This window comes from Eurosta solidaginis, chromosome 3 (assembly GCF_040869045.1).
Source record: "Eurosta solidaginis isolate ZX-2024a chromosome 3, ASM4086904v1, whole genome shotgun sequence".
NCBI lineage: Eukaryota > Metazoa > Arthropoda > Insecta > Diptera > Tephritidae > Eurosta > Eurosta solidaginis.
In genome coordinates, this window is record NC_090321.1 from 161,535,345 (window position 1) to 161,555,527 (window position 20,183).

General features: G+C 40.0%; 1 protein-coding gene across 2 annotated transcripts in view; it reads right to left on the reverse strand.

The window, feature by feature from the left end:
* Positions 1 to 3,560, reverse strand: part of speck — a 330,661-nt gene extending 327,101 nt beyond the window's left edge. The window contains exon 1 of one of the 2 annotated variants that reach the window (XM_067773564.1): positions 3,425 to 3,560. The gene's annotated coding sequence lies outside the window, so the exon portion shown is untranslated. The remainder of the gene's footprint in view (positions 1 to 3,424) is intronic. The other variant, XM_067773563.1, reaches the window with a different exon arrangement.
* Between the last annotated feature and the right edge of the window lie 16,623 nt (positions 3,561 to 20,183).

Genomic DNA, 20,183 nt, shown 5'->3' on the forward strand with positions numbered 1-20,183 from the left:
ACTATCGGAGACTATGGACATAGTTAGGCCAACAATAGTTCATAATACAAAAAACAAAGTGAAAAGTATGCAAATCACAAATACGCTAAAAACCACTTTACGTCAAAACTATTTTCAATTCAACAATAAAATATATAGACAAACAAACGGTCTTGGAATGGGAAGCCCCACATCAGCAATTGCTATACATACATAGCTGAAGTCCAAATTAGGCGTGTCATTTTATGCTAGATACGTGGATGATATAATATGCGTTTTAACTACTAATAACGAAGAGATTGTACTGGAGTAACTCAACAAGCAGCACCGAAATATAAAATTTACAATGGAAACCGAAAAAATGGATGAATCAACTATCTAGATCTCACGATAAATATTGATAAAGAAGCCAAAAGATTTAACTATGACATATATAGAAAGCCAACGGCCACCGACACAATAATACATAATACCTCAAATCACCCCCAACAGCATAAAAATGCAGCATTAAAGCACTTGGTACATAGACTTGAAAGAACACCTCTTACACTAGAGGCATATAAGAGAGAACTCGAGGTCATATATAACATCGCTGCAAACAACGGATATAAAAAAGCACTAGTAGATAAGCTCAGAAGGACAAATCCAACCAAACCAAAAAGAAATAATGAAAAGGGAAATAATATCTGGACGACTATGACATATACTGGAAAAGCAAAGTATAAATTGGCAAACTTCTTTAAAAAATACAACATTAACACAGCATTCAAAACATCGAACAATCTAGGGCGAAAACTAAGAACTAACACTAACTCAGGGGATCCGTTTAGCAGCCACGGCGTATACAAGCTCACCTGCGGATGCCAACATAGTTACACAGGACAAACAGGACGGCAAATAAGAACGAGGTTCAGAGAACATATTAGAGATTACAACAAAAATATACGGAATCCAAACAATATACCTGAGTCAAACTTCGCGAATCACAAACATCAATAAAACAGTTAGGGTTCTTCACATACAAGCAAAAGGCCGACGTCTCAACGTACTCGAAAACATGGAAATCTCGACGGTAGAATAATAAACGAACAGAAAAACACAATTATGACACAATATTCGAGCCATGGTTCAATTATATGGTTGGCTTATCTCATCAGCTGATTTTATTTATTTCATTGCATGGCCGAAGGGATTGTCAAAAGGAGATTGCAAACTCAACACACCAACACATTGGCAACATTTTCTTAAACATACAAAAACTGCTAAGTTTTACGTTTTCATTCCATACCATTCGCACCAACACCAATACACAGATTTTGACAATTTGAACAGACATATTTTGTTGCTTTACAGATGAGCCAACCATATAGTTGAACCATGATTCGAGCCTTTAAAACTTATTTACAAGAAGCAAAGTAATCACACGGGTACAACAGACAAACACACAATAACAAATAAACACAAAACAATTAACGCACCAAAACAACAAACCCACAAAGAAGGTCAAACGAATAATATTACGGATTTTCACCTGCACCAATCAGCCATACAAATCGATCAGTAAAAACTACCCTCGGTTCTGAATGAACACACAGCACATACCCATAACTAAACATACACAAGCATCAATTTTGACAATACCTGCTCGGGTTCCTACGAACTATAAATACAGGACAAACGACAGCAACAGATCAGAACGAAAATCGACACTGATGATGGCACAACGCCGAAACCGGTTTGTCTCAAAACCAAATTTGACAAGGGATGACGGAAAATCGTTCCAATATACATCATTTATCCACCCTGCCGGAAAATCAACAAAACAAAATAAGTCAATTTTTACTAATAATGATGATGGCGGCATATATTAGGTGCAGAAAAAAAAATTTACGATTTTATTTCATTTTAAAAATGTTTCCGCGATAGCTTTATTTTTGTACTCTTAAGAGCATGGCTAGGCGTATGATGAACACTAACATATCAAATATCGTTGCCACCGCTGCTTAACCCACTTATTAGTCAAGACGGCTTTTTGATGCCTGCGGAAATGTACATACGTACACGGCGATGAAAGAAAATAATGCGTTTAGATATTGTTGAGAATCACTGCTAGGAGCAATATTTTTCCGGTAACATTCCTAGAACCGCCACATCTAATGTTGTCAGCGTCCATGCTTCTGTACTACATAGCAGGACGGGTACGATAAGTGACTGGAGAGCTTTATTTTCATTCGCCGAGACAGAACATTACTCTTCACTTGCCAACCCATCCCAAAGTAGCACTTCTTGGAAAAGGATTAATCGCTGGATTTTTAGACAGATGTTGATTGTGTTAATGCTGGTTTCCTATAATACTTCAAAATTATAGCTGCCAAAAGTTGTTGCCAATATCCAAATGAGCTGATTCTTTGCTTTTGCCTTCATTCACCAGTTTAGTGAAAGCAGACCTTTTTCAGGCCGACGAGGTCAATTTCGTCTTTGCGTGCCAGTAATTGTACGGTCTTATAAAATATTGCCCAAAAGCAGTTGTATAATTGTCCTCAGCAACAAATTAAAGAAATGGCGCAATGAGAGTCACCCTGTCTTAAACCTTCCTCACTTTCGAACGGCTCGTAGTGTGTCTTCCAACGCCATTTTGCACATCCGTATAAGTTTTGCCGGGAAACCAAAATCAGACATAATAGCAAATAGGCATACCGCTTCTGTACGTGCTATCGATGGTTAACAAATCTGCGTGAGGGTGATGAGTTTCAATTGGTTTTTCACTCTCTTTTTGCCAGATTCGCACATAGTGAAGGTCAGCTTAATAGTACCTTTACCACGACTGGAGCTGCACTTATAAGGGCCAATCAGCGAGTCTACGGTGGATTTCAATCGTTCGTAGAACATACTTGATAGGACCATAGATGATATACTTAAAAGGCAGATTCAGCGATAGTAGTAGTAGTAGTCCTTATCAATACCGCAGATTTCTTTAAGAGTCGGCATTAAAGTTGTAGTTGAGAACAATTTAATACAAACGAGCCGCAAATGTGAAGAAATCTATTAGTTAGTAAATGAAAAAGTATACGCCAACATTACAAATTTAGAGTTTTTTTGACCTTATGGGTGAAGCGATTTGAGTAATTAAAATGTGGAACTCGCTGTAACTCTTTCAGAGCTCCGACGCCGATTTTTTTGTTCTCCGATATCCAAAACGAAACTTGTGATAAACCTTGCCGGATTATTAATTTATAAAAGCGATTCTTTTTTAGTTCAATAAGGCCCAAATCTTCAAAGCTCATTAAAATATTGAAACATCCACCTTTCAAGTAATTGTGCGCATATCAAATTTGAAAACTCGGTCAAAGTTTAAAAATAAATATCGCGAATTATGTCATTTGATTATCTTATCACATTTACTCATATTAGAAATAATATTATTATTCAATGCAATGGTACTTACATTTTAACTTTTGAAATAATGATTATTACGAAGTGAAATTTTTTCAAATTTTCGTAAAAATCTAGCACGCAAAGAAAACACAATTTAAGTAATATTTATCGTTTTGGCACAATTGGATTTTCACAAATTTACCGTTGAAATGTTCAACCAACAAGACGCCGTGTTTGATACTAAAATTTTGCTGCAGTAAACAAAACAGTTCAACCCCACAAAGATAAGAAAAGTACTCATGCCGGGTTGGGTGATAAGCTTTAGCCCAGCAGTTGGTGTTTTTAATAAGAGCGAGGGATGTGTGATTACAACTGTGATAGCATGATTCAGACAACAAATGGTAGTATTGGGTGCGTAGTGTTGTTCCATGTAATGATTATATTCCACCACCAAATGTGATATTGAGCTCCATTGAAATGCTCTCTCAAATTAAGTGAAAAGCACTCTTACTGAAATGAAGATATCACTCAATTTGGCATTAGCAGGCCCGCTCTAGTGATAAGAACGAAATTAACCAATTCACTATATTGATATGAGAGTACATTTGTGCAGTAAGTAAATTCAATACCAGCGATGGATGCGAAAGCTCGGGCAAAAATTTTACTTTTTTTATTATTTTAATAGTCATTATCAGTATCATTCTGTGCCGTGTGGAGTGAAAACAAAGGCAGCTGCAATGTCCGATTTGTATACTCAGTTGAGCAGAGCTCACAGAGTATATTAACTTTGATTGGATAACGGTTGGTTGTACAGGTATAAAGGAATCGAGATAGATATAGACTTCCATATATCAAAATCATCAGTATCGAAAAAAAATTCGATTGAGCGATGTCAGTCCGTCCGTCCGTTAACACGATAACTTGCGTAAAATTTGAGGTATCTTGATAAAATTTGGTATGTAAGTTCCTGGGCACTCATCTCAGATCGCTATTTAAAATGAACGATATCGGACTATAACCACGCCCACTTGTTCGATATCGAAAATTTCGAAACATTGAAAAAGTGCAATAATTCATTACCAAATACGGATAAAGCGATGAAACTTGGTAGGTGAGTTGAACTTAGGACAAAGAATATAAAACTAGTAAAATTTTGAACAATGGGTGTGGCACCACCCACTTTTAAAAGGTAATTTAGAAGTTTTGCAAGTTGTAATTTGGCAATCGTTGAAGATATCATGATGAAATTTGGCAGGAATGTTCCTCTTATTACTATATGTGCGCTTAATAAAAATTAGCAAAATCGGAGAATGCCCACGCCCACTTTTTGAAAAAAAAAATTTTTTAAGTCAAATTTTAAAAGAAAAGTTAATATCTTTACAGTATATAAGTAAATTATGTCAACATTCAACTCTAGTAATGATATGGCGCAACAAAATACATAAATAAAAGAAATTTTCAAAATGGACATGGCTCCGCCCTTTTTCATTTAATTTGTCTAGGATACTTTTAATGCCATATGTCGAACAAAACATTACCAATCCTTGTGAAATTTTGTAGAGGCTTACATTCTAGGACGATAACTGTTTTCTGTGAAAAAGGGCGAAATCAGTTGAAGCCACGCCCAGTTTTTATAAACAGTCGACCGTCTGTCCTTCCGCTCGGCTATTAACACGATAACTTCATCACAAATCGATATATCTTTACTAAACTCAGTTCACGTACTTATCTGAACTCACTTTATATTGGTGTAAAAAATTGCCGAAATCCGACTATGACCACGCCCACTTTTTCGATATCGAAAACTACTAAAAATGAAAAAAATGCCATAATAATATACCAAATACGAAAAAAGGTATGAAACATGGTAATTGGATTGGTCTATTGACGCAAAATATAACTTTAGAAAAAAACTTTGTAAAATGGGTTTGACACCTACCATATTAAGTAGAAGAAAATGAAAAATTTTTGCAAGGCGAAATCAAAAGCCCTTGGAATCTTGGAAGGATAACTGTTCGTGGTATTACATATATAAATAAATTAGCTATACCCGACAGATGATGTTCTGGGTTACCCTGGTCCACATTTTGGTCGATATCCCGAAAACGCCTTCACATATACAACTACCACCACTCTTTTTTAAAACCCTCATTAATACCTTTAATTTGATACCCATATCGTACAAAGACATTACAGAGTCACCCTGGTCCACCTTTACGGCGATATCTCGACAAGGCGTCCACCTATAGAACTAAGGCCCGCTCCCTTTTAAAATAGTCATTATCACCTTTCGTTTGATACCCATATCGTACAAACATATTCTAGAGTCAGCCCTGGTCCACCTTTATGGCGATATCTCGAAAAGGCGTCCACCCATAGAACTAAGGCCCACTCCGTTTTAAAATACTCATCAACACCTTTCGTTTGATACCCATATTGTAATCGAAAATATTGTATATCGAAAAGGCGTCCAATTATAGATTTAAGGCCCACTCCCTTTTAAAATACTCATTAACACCTTTCATTTGATACCCATATCGTACAAACAAATTCTAGAGTCACCCCTGGTCCACCTTTATGGCGATATCTCGAAAAGGCGTCCACCTATAGAACTAAGGCCCACGCCCTTTTAAAATACTCATTAACACCTTTCATTTAATACCCATATCGTACAAACAAATTCTAGAGTCACCCCTGGTCCACCTTTATGGCGATATCTCGAAAAGGCGTCCACCTATAGAACTAAGGCCCACGCCCTTTTAAAATACTCATTAACACCTTTCGTTTGATACCCATATTGTACAAACGCATTCTACAGTCACCCCTGGTACACCTTTATTGCAATATTCCGAAAAGGCGTCCACCTATAGAACTAAGGCCCACTCCCTTTTAAAATACTCATTAACACCTTTCATTTGATACCCATATCGTACAAACAAATTCTAGTCACCCCTGGTCCACCTTTATGGCGATATCTCGAAAAGGCGTCCACCCATAGAACTAAGGCCCACTCCCTTTTAAAATACTCATTAACACCTTTCATTTGATAGCCATATCATACAAACAAATTCTAGAGTCACCCCTGGTCCACCTTTATGGCGATATCTCGAAAAGGCGTCCACCTATAGAACTAAGACCCACTCCCTTTTAAAATACTCATTAACACCTTTCATTTGATACCCATATCGTACAAACAAATTCTAGAGTCAACCCATGTCCACCTTTATGGCGATATCTCGAAAAGGCGTCCACCTATAGAACTAAGGCCCACGCCCTTTTAAAATACTCATTAACACCTTTCATTTGATACCCATATCGTACAAACAAATTCTAGAGTCACCCCTGGTCCACCTTTATGGCGATATCTCGAAAAGGCATCCACCTATAGAACTGTAGACTCGCACCAAATAATTAACACGTTTTATGCTAAATTAAACTATATTTATTTTGTGATAACAATAGGGAAAATATAAATTTTATGCATCCGATGTCTCAACGCGCACTTCTCGGTCTGACGAAAACGAATAGAAGAATAACGAGAAAGTGCGAAGAAAAAGAATAAAAGCAATGTCATATCGCAGTGCTGTATTTTCGATGTACTATTTTTATTATACTTATTTGCTGAGCTTGTTCGGCTGAGTGCGCCACATCACTCCCCCCTTAGCGGAAAGCGAAATTTAACTCTACGTCCGGATCTTGTCCGATACTCTTCGGTTGCCGGTAGTGACGGCGGTGTCTCATTATCATTGATAACATATGCTGCTTTCAGTCGATCGATGCTGACGTTCACATGTTTGCCATGAACATTGACTTTAAAATACTTTTCGTATCGTTTTATTACCCGAAAAGGGCCTTCTATGGTGGTTGAAGTGGTCGACGAACAGAATATGTTCTTATAAAAACAGCTGACCTAGTAGTCAAATCAGTCTCGATGAATGGAGATGATCGCGTATGATTTGTCGTTTGCGAAGGCCTCAGCTGACGCATTTTACAACGAAGGTGGTTTGTAAACTTATGTTCGGAAGTTATCTCATTGCTTCCTTGAGATGGTTGCAAAAATTCTCCTGGTAGACGAAGAGAGTCTCCATGGACCATCTCCGCCGGTCTAGATTTTAAATCCTTTGTATGCCGATCGATAACCTAGTAGGATTATGGATAAAACATCGACCCATTTTTTCGTCTGGTGAGATTTGATGCTTACCTTTAACGTTCTGTGCCAACGTTCTATTATGCCGTTTGCTATCGGATGGTACGCCGTGGTTCTTAGATGTTGTATTCCCAAAATATTGTTGAGTTCACGGAATAAGGAAGATTCGAATTGCCGCCCTTGATCCGTAGTCACTCGGAGGGGAACACCAAATCTGCTGATCCAATTCGAATAAAATGTATGTGCTATAGATTCACCCGAAATATTTTCAATAGGATACGCTTCTACCCATCTCGTATACCGATCGATGCACGTAAGGCAATAACGGAATCCTCTGCAAGGTGGTAAAGGTCCGACTATGTCGATGTTCACATGTTCGAAACGCTTATTTGCAAGTGTGTACGTAGATAATGGGGCTTTATTATGTCGAAATACTTTTGCTTTTTGGCATGCGATGCACGCTTTTGTCCACTGGCGGCAGTCTTTTCTGAGGTTAGGCCATATGAACTTTTCCGCGATGAGTTTGATGGTTTATGCCGCTCCGCTATGACATAAGTTGTGCATCGACAAAAAACCTATTTTGCGAAATGGCTGGGTTAGAAATGGTCAAATCTTACCTGTGCTAACGTCGCAATAAATTTCGGTATTTACATCAAATGATGAAAATGGCTTAAGGACTAAGCCTGACGTATTATGGTGAAGTAGTTTCTGTAGTTCTTCATTGTTACGTTGACTTTCTGCCAATTTATGGTAATCAATGTGACTATTGACATGTACTGCTTCAATGCGTGATAAGGCATCGCCGACGACGTTGTCTTTTCCTGGTAGATGCCGAATATCTGTGTAAATTGGCTTAAAAAATCGAGGTATCGTATTTGTGTTGGCGATGCTTTTTCCAGCTTTTGCTGGAATACGAACTGGAGCGGCTTATGATCCGTGAATAAACAAAAACTTTGACCTTCAAGCATGTGTCGAAAATATTTGACTGCTTTGTGCGCGCCTAATAATTCACGGTCATATGTACCGTAGCGTTGCTGCGTCGCTGTAAGGCGTTCAGAATAGAACCCGAGTGGCTGCCATTCGTTGCCATTTTTTTGTTGTAAAACGGCGCCGGCTGCGTGGCTAGAGGCGTCTACTGTAAGTGATAGAGGTGCACCTGGCTTCGGAAAAACTAACGAAGTTGCTTCAGAAAGCTCTTTTTTGCACTGCTCAAAAGCACTGACTGTGGTTTTATTCCATATAATTTTCGTAGTGTCATTTTTTCTGTTGCCTTTTATTAGCCCTGAAAGTACGCCTTGACTTACTGCTGCCTTTGGCAAAAAACGTCGAAAGTAGTTGAGCATACCCAAAAATCGCCTAAGATCGCAGATTCGTTTGGGCAACTCAAACTAATTGATAGCCTTCACTCTCTCAGCTGGTGGCGTAACCCCGTCTTTGCTGACAACGTAACCCAAAAAGAATATTTCTGGCTTGCCCCAAATGCATTTAGATGGGTTTATTATAACATTATACTCACGCAATCTTTTAAGTACGGTGCAAAGGTGTTGCCAATGCTGCTCTTCGTCCTTAGATGCAACTAAGATGTCGTCTAAGTAAGCCCATGCAAAATCCAGGTCTCTTAGTATGTGGTCCATAAACCGTTGAAATGTTTGAAAACAAATTCGAATAACCCAAAAGGTGTCGTGATCGCCATTTTGGGAATGTCTGCTGGCTCCACTGGCAGTTGATGGTATGCACGGCGTAAGTATATTGTCGAAAAAATAGTGCAACCGTCCAAGTTGTGCGTGAAATAGTGCTGATGCGGAACCGGGTAACGATCAGGCTCCGTTATACTGTTCAACCGCCTAAAGTCTCCACACGGTCTCCACTCGCCATTCTTCTTTCGCACCATATGGAGCGGACTTGCACAGGGGCTTCTTGATGGGCGACAAATACCAGCGTCCATGAGCGATTGGATTTCAGCTTTAGCAGCCTTATGTTTGTCCGGTGCTAAACGTCGAGGTTTGGAAAACACTTGGTGTCCTTTAGTTACAATATGATGCGTGACGTCGTGTTTTATGTTCATAGGCGTTCTACTTGCATGCGCAAGGTCTTTAAATTCTGCCAATATGTCCTGAAAAGGCATATCGCTTTTGATGAATGATAACCGGCCTGTGTACCCGTTTAATATTTTGACGGAGCAAAGTTGCGATACGTTCGTTGTGCTGTCGATAAGTTTACGCTGATGCAAGTCGACGAGAAGCTTAAAATGTGCTAGAAAATCAGCTCCTAATATGGGCTGAGAAATGTCAGCTACAATAAAATTCCATTGAAATTTCCTCCGTAAACCTAGATTTAAACATACAATACGTTCACCAAAAGTTTTTATTGCCGTATTATTGGCTGCGTATAGAAACGTTTTATCGTGCGGATATTTACGTTGCAAAGATGTTGGAGGTATTGTTTTATGGTACCAGCAAATCGTATCGCCTTTGTGGGGGGTACTCGAGCACTTATGCGAGACCGACCGTCGTGTTTGCCTGCCACGTTGCTTTATCTGAGCCTTCAATTCAGCAACCTCTTTTGTTAATGCCGCCATTTTGCGGGTCATGTCCGAGCGGCCATCATCGTTATGTACTGCGACTGCATGTATTTGCGGGCCATCGCTAACCTCAATTATTTTGTCGGCTAACAGAGCGACTTTGTCGAGTGGCTCGCTGCTAATTGAAATGATAGAGCGCACATTCTGTGGTAACCTGTTCAGCCAAATTGATTTCAACATGCTGTCATTCATTTCAGATCCTGCCAAATGGCGCATTTCACGTAGCAAATGTGACGGTTTCATGTCGTTAAGCTCAATATCTTGTAATAATTTTTTGATTCGTTTTTGTTCCGAATCGTCAAACTGCTCAAGAATGCGCGTTTTTAACGTTTGGTACATATCATTAGCCGGTGGACGCAATATTAAATCGCTTATTTGTGCGAGTACATTACTCTCGATAGCGGCTACCACGGTATGATATTTTGATCTATCTCTGCTGATTCCCGCTGCAACAAATTGTGATTCCACCTGTGCTAACCACAACTCGAGCTTTGCATGCCAGAATGGTGCAATTTTCACAGTAACACGTGATATTTCGTTTCCATTAGCTACAGGGGGTACCGTTGCCGAGGAGAGTGGCGAGTTTTGGGATGTCGTCTGTTCGGTGCTCTCCTTTGATTCATCAGTAGGCATTTTGATTGTCGGGATCACCAACATGTAGACTCGCACCAAATAATTAACACGTTTTATGCTAAATTAAACTATATTTATTTTGTGATAACAATAGGGAAAATGTAAATTTTATGCATCCGATGTCTCAACGCGCACTTCTCGGTCTGACGAAAACGAATAAGAGAATAACGAGAAAGTGCGAAGAAAAAGAATAAAAGCAATGTCATATCGTAGTGCTGTATTTTCGATGTACTATTTTTATTATACTTATTTGCTGAGCTTGTTCGGCTGAGTGCGCCACAGAACTAAGGCCCACTCCCTTTTAAAATACTCATTAGCACCTTTCATTTGATACCCATATCGTACAAACAAATACTAGAGTCACTCCTGGTCCACCTTTATGGCGATATCTCGAAAAGGCGTCCACCTATAGAACTTAGGCCCACTCCCTTTTAAAATACCCATTAACACTTTCATTTGATACCCATATCGTACAAACAAATTCTGGAGTCAACCCTGGTCCACCTTTATGGCGATATCCCTAAATGGCGTCCACCTATAGAACTATGGCCCACTCCCTCTTAAAATACTCTTTAATACCTTCCATTTGATACACATGTCATACAAACACATTCCAGGGTTACCCTAGGTTCATTTTACTACGAGATGATTTTCCCTTATTTTGTCTCCATAGCTCTCAACTGAGTATGTAATGTTCGGTTACACCCGAACTTAGCCTTCCTTACTTGTTGTATACTCAGCTGTGCGTAGCATACTGAGTTTGTTAAGTTTATTCGCATATACATGGTACAAAATCATGGAGGTGGAAAGTTTAGGTTGGAAATTGTTTTCTCACTACTGTTCCTGAAAATTTTAGATTTTATCTCGGTTTCTGCCTAGCAGAACTGGTATTCGGCAACACATTTAAGAGTTTTTTGCTGAATTCTTTTCCCTCCACAAAAATTTGTTCGGCCTATCCAAACTCTGCAAGCCTCTCCAAATGGACCATTATTTTTATATTTCTTGGTTTCGCAATTTTTCGTAAGCGGTAGACGACATCGCTGATCCACTTTACAACTTTGTACGGGACTTGTCAGCTACACTGAAATTTAGATCACAGCTTTCCGCCGGTGAGGGTTGTAAAATAGTACCAAATCTCCCTCCAGGAGACCTTCCGAATGTTTTACCGTTTCGTACCTGTTTTTCATCTTACTACGTATGTCTTGCTACGCTGTTTCACATTCTGCCGTTTGGCCAGTTGAACAGTTCCAAGAGTTTAACGGATCCCCTGGATCATCAGTTTCGATTTGATGTTTCACAACTGTAGTGCGTCTCGGCTTGGAACCATCCTTGCATTCTTTTGGAGAAAATCTTTCTTTCTTTCGTATGCGTTCATTTTGTTTTGCCAATTGAGAAACTACTGTATAATTACTGTAAAGCACTACCTTTTAGATAGTGATCTCATAGATATACAAATAATTTAGGTCTACAAGACTGTATAAAAATAAATAATAATAATAATAATGCTAGTTTTCAGGTACAGTCTACTGCCTTCGATATTGGTGCTGTCTGCGGCTCTTCTCTACCTCGGTTACTGCTGAACCTCTCATCATAGTAGAAGTTGAGTGGCACATCCTTGTTCTTATATCGCATAATCCCTCTTTGCATGCCGATCTTGATGCCATGTTCAACTAAGAAGTCCACTCCCAATATGACTTCATCAACCATCCCTGCCAAAACGAATTTGTGTGGAACCATGACCTTCCCAACTACGACTTCGTCTCCCTGGACTTGGTGGTATTCGCTAGTATCTATATGTAATTTTTCTCCGTGCAATGGTCTTATCTCCTTGCTGAATAAACCAGATCGAATGACGGGATGAGATGCGCTCGTATCTACAGTCAGTACACGTTCATCCACATATCCTCCGATAGTAAGACTGCTCTACTTTCTTCCGATTTGTGATACAGAGATAAAGGGGGCATTAATTGCGGCATCTAGCTCGCTCTAGCGCATCTACGGCTTTGCGATTAAGACCAGTCATGTTGTTTCAACCACGAACCCATGAGGTGCAATTAAAATTGGCTTCCCGCATTTGAAGCATTTGATAATTCCGCCACTCCATAGTTACGATCCTTTTCGAGCTTCCAATATTGTGTTCACCCAAACTGGCATATCTCCTTCTACAGGGTGCGATTTGAATGCTGGTTTAGACCACGTTTACATATGCATTAATCTACAATAAATCTACAATAGTTAATTTACGCGTTCACACCATCCCTAGGAACGATATTTTATGCTGGCACATTTTCACGTTTCTTTTTTATTTCGTGCTTCCACTTGTCGCTGTTTAAAGACAAATACTTTTGTTGCTGTAACCCGTTCCTTGAAGAATAGAGGGCGACGAGGAAGCGAACGGCCGGGTCGCTTGTGATACTTTTAGTCTTTTCATAAATTCTTTTAACTTCACTTTTTCTTTCAAATATGCTTTTTGCGCTTTAATAATGATTTTTTAATTATAAAAACTATTTTTTTAAGTATTGACAGTTTCAATTTTAATTTTGAAATTTTCAGTGAATAAAAAAATATTTAGAAAACTACTTAAAAGGAATGTCAGGTGTGAATGGAATGCGCAGCACCAAAAGAAAAATTGCCGACAATCAGCAACAAAAATATTCGGACTTAGAGATTAGACAAGGATCTTTGTATATAAAAAAATCGGCATCTCTAAAATTTTTTCATAATTACCGATTATCGCAGGAAAAAATGTATATAGGAAATCTGGTTATTTAAATAAGGATTAGGAGTTAAGTAGGAAAATGAAGATAATCTTTTAAACTATTCTAAACGTAACCTAAGACCTAATTTACATATAACGATATTATCTTCATTTTTGTACTTAGCTCCTAATCGTTAATTATATAACTAGATTTTATCGTAAATTTTTTCATAAAAATTAAAATTAAATTTTTTTTAGATTATCTATTGACGATTTATTGTAGATTAAGGCATGTGTGAACGTGGTCTAAGGTTATTTGAAAGTAAGGCCACGTTTACACATGCCTTAATCTACAATAAATCGTCAATTGATAATCTAATAGATTACTTTCTCTAAAATGTTTACGTTTCTCTTTGATATGCTATTCGATCAACCACAATATCTGGGATTTTACAACTTCAGGTGTGTAGTTCACTCATTCTCCATCAGAATACAACAAAATACCAAAGTTATGGCCAACCCACGCCAAGAAATCATTGATGCTTTACAAAGGACCCAAAGAAAATTTCCACCATCTGCTAATACGGCTCAACTACGTAATTTATTGCGAAACGTGGTTGGTACACCGGTGATGGTACAATGGTGATGCCAATACTTGTATAACTTCCGTGCCTACTACTGCTGCTAATACTTCAAACCATGGCACCGCCGGTCCCGCTATATTCGCCACTACTTCTGTTCCTGGAGCTACTGCCGATGCCGTTACTGACGCTGGCCTCATTAGTGTTCCTAGCCTTGCTGATCTAGATCAGGAAGTACTTGTGTTAAATAAAGATTGGATATACTCAAACTCATACATAAAATTGAGGAGGTGGAGAACCAATGAACATTGAAATGCCATCGAAAACTCGATTTTGGTGATATCGAGCACGATCTGCCCAAATTTAATGGCGATTATGTCGCCTACCCTATACGAAATTTCATTAAAGTCGACAGGAGCGGACGAAAATGTTAAGCTACTTGCACTACGCCGTTCCTTAAGTGCGTGTATTTCTTACAACTACAACAGCGTTAAATTATAATACTGTGACGAATATTAGCACTAAGGGATGTTATCATCTCTAAGCCGATGCTAAGCAGTGACTTGTATGCACATCAATAATTCAATCATTATGTCTACACATATGTACGTACACACAGCGGAGAATCAACGCACAACCGCATGCATAAATCTGAGATACTCCCGAAAGTATGCAATGGTTGTGCAAGTGTCGCTCACACATACAAGCGCATGGGGTTTGAGAGAAGCTATAAAATTATGCATCTATAGTTACAGCTGAGTAATTTTATAGCTGATAACTAACTAGTAAGTTATGGAAATAGAAAAGCCTAGAAATATGCAACGAGGAAATCAGACAGTATAAAAGGCAGCAACAGTAGAGGCACGACAATCAGTTTGGTTTAAGCAAGCTAACAGTTGCGAATTATAAGTGTTATTTTCAAGTAGTCTAATAAAGGCCATTTTTGCATTACTCGATATTGGAGTTATTATTCAACAGTTTAGTGATTCGAACATTAGTAGAAAGTTGCAAATAAGAGGAATTTCAGTAAATTCGTTACAATTGGTGTCAGAAGAGGAATTGTTGAATAAATTCCAGAGGACAACGAGGACATGGCAAAGTTAAGTGAATTGAAGATCCAGCAACTGAAGAAGGAATTGGAGAGCCGTGGATTGAATACAACCGGCATTATACTCGAACTTCAGGCACGACTACGAGAGGCAATGGAAGCAGAAGGAATTAACGTGGAAGAGTATGTCTTTCATCTTGATGTCGACGAGACAACAACAAAAATTGAAGAGAAAAACGAAACATCGCAGACAGTTACGAGCACATACTTGAACAAGATTTTGGCTGCAATATCTGCACAAACATCGACAGTAACATCCAAGATGGAAACTCAACTGGAAGAACAGAAGACATATATGGCATCCCAACTGAAATCGCGAGAGACACGCATAACATCTAAGATTGAAGCACAGGATACCCGTATTTCCGAAATGTCGGCACAAATTTCAGCACAGATATCATCTCAGATCTCCACACAACTAGAAGAGTAGGAAGTCCGTATATCACCTAAACTGTAAGCGCACATTGGAGAAAAACTAACCCAGTTTCATGAAGGATTCAGTAGTCGACAGGATAAAATAGAGGCTAGGATAGATGCTTTGAAAGATAGGATCCAGGAATTACAATTGAACCGCCCAGTCAGTTCAACGTCTAATCCGAAGGTAAAAACTCCATCCCTTGACGGTTCTCTTCCTTTCCAGGTGTTTAAGCTTCAGTTTGAGAAGACCGCAACAGTGAACAACTGGAATGCGGAAGATAAGGTTGCTGCACTGTTCGTGGCGTTGAAAGAGCCTGCAGCTGAAATCTTACAGACAATCCCAGAGTACGAACGGAACAACTATGAAACATTGATGAGCGCCCTAGAGAGGCGATACGGAAGCGAACACAGGAAACAGATATACCAAATTGAGTTGCAAAACCGTTACCAAAAAGCTAATGAGACTTTGCAAGAGTTTGCTTCGGATGTTGAAAGGTTGGCTCATTTGGCAAATGCGGACGCAGCCTTGGAATACACCGAGAGGGTAAAAATCCAGAGTTTTATAAATGGCATACGGGACGTGGAAACGAAGCGAGCGACATATGCAAACCCAAAACCCACATTCGCAGAAACCGTATCCCATGCACTGACTTAGGAAACAGCGTCAGTTTTGAGTAAGCCCGCATACAAAGCTCATCGCGTGGAAGTGGAAAGGCCAGACTGGGTAGACACAATTTTGGAAGCATTAAAAGGAACGCAGCAGAAAAACGATGGTGGCGTCAAATGCTTTAAATGTGGAAAGCCAGGGCACATTGCACGTTATTGCAGTACCAATCCTAACAATTCCAGCAATGTGGGTGGCCGTAAACGCAGAGCTGAAGGAGATGAGCAAATCTCCAAATCCACCCAATCGTTAAACTAAAGCGAGTCAAACGCCGACAGCTGGATCACTCAATTGAATGCCCCACAATCTCTACCTCGCAAATTGGAAGAAGGTTAAGCAATCTTACTGTCGGAGGACATGTGAATGGAAAGGAACGTTTACTGACTGTAGATACGGGTGCATCTCATTCCATCATTCGATCAGATTTAGTCAACAAGAAGGTAAGACCATTGCTTGGACCAAAACTACGTACAGCCGCGGGAGAGGACACCCAGGTAATTGGAGAAGTAGCATGTGAAGTAGCAATTGGGAACGTCACGGTACTACACAATTTTATAGTGGCAGAGATTGTTGATGAAATCATAATTGGAGTGGACTTCTTAATTGACCAAGGCATCAAGATCGATATGCAAAGCAAGACGATGCGATATAAGAACATGGATGTGCCACTTAATTTCGGCAGTAAATGAGTGCTGGTGGAAGAGAGTCAGCAAATATCACCAAAATCCGAAGCGGTCATCTGGGCAAAGGTTGATGGAGATTGTGGGACGAACAAATTGTGAGTTTTCGATGCAGCAAACAAATCAACACCGAACATGCTTGTAGGAAAAACCCTGGCTATAATAAAACAGGATGGACGTATCCCGGTAAGAATACTCAATGAGTTCAAGTCACCACTCAAACCGACCAGAGGAGCTATTTTGGGAAGATGCTAAGAGGCTGAAGTAATAATCAATTGTGAACAGCTCCAGGAAGAGGTTTTAACTAACAATATTGATCTTTCAGATGACATCATGGCATGGTCGGAGGGACTAGAGGAAGACTATCAGAGTAAGGCAAAACAACTGCTCCAAAAGTAGGGGAACATATTTGACCAAAATGGCTCCAAACCAGGCCGCACCAACGTTGTGAAACATCAAATTGACACTGGAGATGCAAGGCCGATCCGTCAAGCTCCACGTAGTATTCCACTGGCGAAGCGGGAAGTTGTGAGTCAAATCATACAAGAAATGAGCGACAGCGGCGTCATCGAACCTTCAGCTAGTCCATGGAGCTCAGCGGTAGTACTTGTAAAGAAGAAGGTTAGAAAAATGAGGTTTTACTTGAACTACCGGAAGTTGAATGACGTTACGAAAAAGGATAGCTACCCATTGCCAAGAATTGACCACACACTGGACTCGCTCTCTGGTACGAAATGGTTTTCCACACTGGACTTAAAAAGCGGCTACTGGCAAATGGAAGGTAAGGAGGAAGACAAAGAGAAAACAGCCTTCAGTGTCGGTGATGGTCTTTGGCAATTTACAAAGACGCCTTTTGGACTATGTAATGCACCAGCTACTTTTGAAAGACTCATGGATCAGATACTGAAAGGACTACATTGGAAAACTTGCTTAGTGTACCTAGACGACATCATCGTATTGGGAAAGAACTTCGAAGAACATCTGAAGAACTTGGAGGAGTTTTCCAAAGAATAGCTGGTGCTGGTATGAAACTTAGTCCCAAAAAGTGTTCTCTGTTCAAGAAGCAAGTTAGTTACTTGGGTCATAAAGTAACGACGGAGGGCATCTGCACCGCGAATGAAAAGATAGAAGCAGTGAAGGATTGGCCAAGACCACAGAATCTGCATGAATTGTGAAGTTTCCATGGGCTGTGCACATATTACCGCCGATTTGTACCAAATTTTGCCAGCGTAGCCCATAGCCTCCACGAGCTAACAAGAAAAAATAAAGCTTTTGAATGGAAGAAGGAGCAAGAAGTAGCTTTCCAAACATTGAAAGAGCGTTTGTGCACTGCCCAATGTTGGCATATCCGATTCCAGGAGCAACATTTATTCTTGATACAGATGCGAGCGGATAGGCTATAGGAGGCGTTTTATCACAACTGGTCGATGGACGGGAGGAGGTAGTTGCATATTACAGCCGTTCGATTTGAAAACCAGAGAGGAACTATTGCGTTACACGGAGAGAGCTGTTGGCATTGGTAGAGTGCATTAAACTTTTTCATAAATACCTCTACGGCCAGCGTCAGGATAGATCACGCAGCGTTGAAATGGCTTCTGCAGTTCCGTAATCCGGAAGGACAATTGGCACGGTGGATCGAGCGACTACAAAGCTATGACTTTTCCATTGAGCATCGAAAAGGTAGTACACATGGAAATGCTGATGCAATGTCACGAAGACCATGTAGTTTGGAATGCAAGCACTGTTCAGAGGCCGAGGCTAAAGAAGACATTATAGAAGTCCGGCTAATGACTATAACTTGTACAGATAAATGGGACAAGGAACAGCTAAGGAAGTGTCAGCTAGAAGATACAGATCTGTCACATATTATGCAAGGGCTCGAACGAAACGAAAGACCAAACAGAGAGGAGATTTCAGCAGAGAGTCCCATTGCGAAGTCATATTGGGCACAGTGGAACAGTTTAGAATTGATATCCGCTTGCCTTCATTGAGTATGGGAGAGTGAGGATGGTCAATGCAAGAAGAAACTGATAGTTGTTCCCAGAAAGAGGATTCCTGACGTGCTCAGCGAGCCGCATAATGGTCCAAGTGGATGTCATCTTGGAATCACGAAGACGCTCGAGAAAATTAAGCAGAGATTCTATTGGGTTGGTTGCCGTCAGTCGGCCACCGAGTGGATTGCCAACTGCGAGGTTTGCAACAGAGCGAAAAGGCCCAAAACACGAAGTCATGGCCAGATGAAGCAGTATATTTCGGGTGCACCATTTGAAAGGAGCGCCATGGATGTCGCAGGTCCATTTCCAACTAGCAACCGCGGAAACAAATACGTACTGGTGGTTATGGATTATTTCAGTAAATGGCCAGAGGTATACCCAATCCCAAACCAAGAAGCGGAAACAGTAGCAGAAGTGGTTACAAACGATTGAGTTGCAAGGTATGGTGTACCAATGGAGTTACATTCTGACCAAGGCAGGAATTTTGAATCAGCTGTGTTCCAAGAAATGTGTAAGAAGTTGGGCATTCGAAAAACACGGACAACTGCATTGCATCCTCAGTCCGATGGTATGGTGGAACGTTTCAATAGAACATTGGAGGAGCATTTAAGGAAAGTAGTAGACAAGTACCATAAATAGTGGGATACACACATATCATTATTCTTGATGGCTTACCGATCGGCAGTACATGAGACAACGGGCCAAACACCCGCAAAGGTAATTTTTGGCAATGACCTTCGACTGCCAGCTGATTTGAAGTATGGGATAGATGCCGATGCGGAGAGAAATGTCAATAAATCCACTGGTGTCTTGGAAGAAGAGCTGAGAGAGATACACGATCTGGTAAGGCAACGAGCAAAGATTATGAGTGACAAGATGAAAGCCAGACACGATAAAGTAATTAATTCGGAAGGGTTTCAGGAAGGAGGTTTGGTTATTATATTGGTTGTTATACAACCCACAACGAAAAAAAGTTTGTTCCCGAAATTGCAGCGTAATTGGGAAGGCCCATACAAAGTTGTAAAACGGATCAACGATGTAGTGTACCGCATACAAACCATTGGCAAACCACGAACCAAAATGAAAGTGGTTCATTAAGAAAGGCTGGCAGCGTTTAGATCGAAAGATTTCTCTGATCGGGACGATCAGACTTAGGTGGAGGGCAGTGTGACGAATATTAGCAGCACTAAGGGATACTATCATCTCTAAGCCGATGCTAAGCAGTGACTTGTATGCACATCAATAATTCAATCATTATGTCAACACATATGTACGTACACACAGCGGAGAAGCAACGCACAACCAGATGCATAAATCTGAGATACT